We start from the raw sequence: 2,500 nt of genomic DNA on the forward strand, positions 1-2,500 counted from the left end.
ATTTGTTTAAATTCCGGCCTAAACCAGTTTATCCTCGTGTAGGATAAACTTATCTTAGTGTAAAATCTCTGAATAAAACCTTCTCAACTTTATGTAAATTTCTGTATTGAACCTATTCATTTCTGTAATAAACCTGCCTGATGCATGAGCTGGCTTGCACTATCTATTTGTTTCATTATCTATTTGTTTGTTTCATTGTGTTTATTTGTTTCATTATTTATTTGTTTCGTTATCTGTTTATTTGTTTCATTATTTATTTGTTTCGTTATCTGTTTATTTGTTTCATTATTTATTTGTTTTATTATCTATTTATGTTTCATTATCTATTTGTTTGTTTCATTATTTATTTGTTTCGTTATCTGTTTATTTGTTTCATTATTTATTTGTTTCGTTATCTGTTTATTTGTTTCATTATTTATTTGTTTCATTATCTATTTATGTTTCATTATCTATTTGTTTGTTTCATTATTTATTTGTTTCATTACCCACTTATTTGTTTCATTATCTATTAATTTGTTTCATTATCTATTTATTTGTTTCATTATTTATTTGTTTCATTATATAATTATCTGTTTCATTATCTATTTGTTTGCTTCATTGTCCACTTATTTTTTTCATTATGTATTTGTTGCATTATCTATTTATCTGTTTCATTATCTACTGATTTGTTTCATTATCTATTTATTATCATTTATCTATTCATTTGTTGATTTAATTTATTTAGGAGAATGTGCACGAAATCTGGAATCCTATATCATGCACAGATGTTGCAAACCAACGGAATCTAGGAACATCAACCTCGGTATTAACCAAAGTCCTCTTTCTTGAACTGTTGCAAAGGGGTATTTGCCTTTACGTGCTCCCTCGCGTGTATGTGCAACTGCGTATTCATGAAGATTATTTGGCTGGCGTACTTTTCTCTCTGGCTCTCTATCTCTCTGTCTGTCTATTTACCTTTTTTTTTTTTTTTTTTTTTTTTTTTGTTCTATGTTTTGTCTGTTTCTTTCTATTCTCTTTGTTTCTTTGTTTGTTAATTTTTCTCTAATATCTTTGTTTCTTTGTTTGTCAACTTTTCTCTAATCTCTTTGTTTCTTTGTCTGTTTTCTCTGTCTCTGCGTCTCTTTACCTGTCTAATTCTCTAGCTCTCTATCTGTCTGTCTGTCTGTCTTGCCTATCCTGCCTATCTTGTGTCTGTCTATCTACCTCTATTTTTATTTCACTCTCACTGTCTATCTGTCCGTCCACGTATGTATGTATATATGTATGTATGCATGTATTTATCTATAATGTCTATCCACTATCTATATAAGTGTGTGCGTCTGCGTGCGTGTGTGCGTGTGCGTATGCGTGTGCGTGTGTGTGTATGTGTATGTGTATGTGTGTCTGTGTGTGTGTGTGTGTGTGTGTGTGTGTGTGTGTGTGTGTGTATGTGTATGTGTATGTGTGTGTGTGTGTCTGTGTGTGTGCGTGTGTGTGCGTGTGCGTGCGTGTGTGCGTGTGCGTGTGCGTGTGCGTGTGCGTGTGCGTGTGCGTGTGTGTGTGTGTGTGTGTGTCTGTGTGTGTGTGTGATGTTCCGAATTCGTCAAGATATCTCCATCAAACGGATAAAGAGCCGATTACGTATCCGTCTGATAAGGATCTCATCACGTGGTCGAAACGTCAAGAGTTTTCTCATTAATATCAGTTAAACAACAACGATAATAATAGTACGGATGGTAATAATAATTATGAAGTTAACTGTGATGATATTGATGACAATGATATGCTGAACTATAATAGTAAGTTAAAACAGTATTACTAATGATGATAATAACGAATAATGATAATAAAAATACTGTAAATACAGCAAAATTGGTAATAGTGACATCATATTAGTTATAATATTTACCCTACTGATAGTAATGATAATGATATGGTAAGTTATATCAGTGGTAATAAAAGAGGAGTAATATCAACGATACCTTTTTTTTATCATTATTGTGTTGATTATGATGGTGTTGCCGATGTTTTTATAAAGTATAGGATAATAACAATGTTGATGTTATGATAGGGATGAAGATGTTCATGTTAATGATGATAAAGTGATGATGGTGTTGGTCATAATGATGATGATGGTGATATATATATATAATGATATATAAAAGCACATATATATAATTCGTAGTCCATTTACTTTTTGAGTGATGATTAAAAATCTAAACAAATCTATTGTTGCTTCCAAATATGACAGCGAAGGTGTATATATATATATATATACACACACATATGTAAACATATATATATATATAATATTAGAAATGACGCCTAACAAAACAAAACAAATTAACAAACAAAAAAAACTGAATCTGAGCTTACCAAGAAGTAGAGCACATCATTCTATGAAAGTTTCCTTCTAGATCATTTTCTTCGCATAATAACGGTAATAAAGAAGATGTAAATTCCAGGACAGCAGCGCCCTTCCGCTCCCAGCACCGCGACCAAAATACAAAAAGCCGTTAAA

This window comes from Penaeus chinensis, chromosome 22, assembly GCF_019202785.1.
Source record: "Penaeus chinensis breed Huanghai No. 1 chromosome 22, ASM1920278v2, whole genome shotgun sequence".
Classification (NCBI taxonomy): domain Eukaryota; kingdom Metazoa; phylum Arthropoda; class Malacostraca; order Decapoda; family Penaeidae; genus Penaeus; species Penaeus chinensis.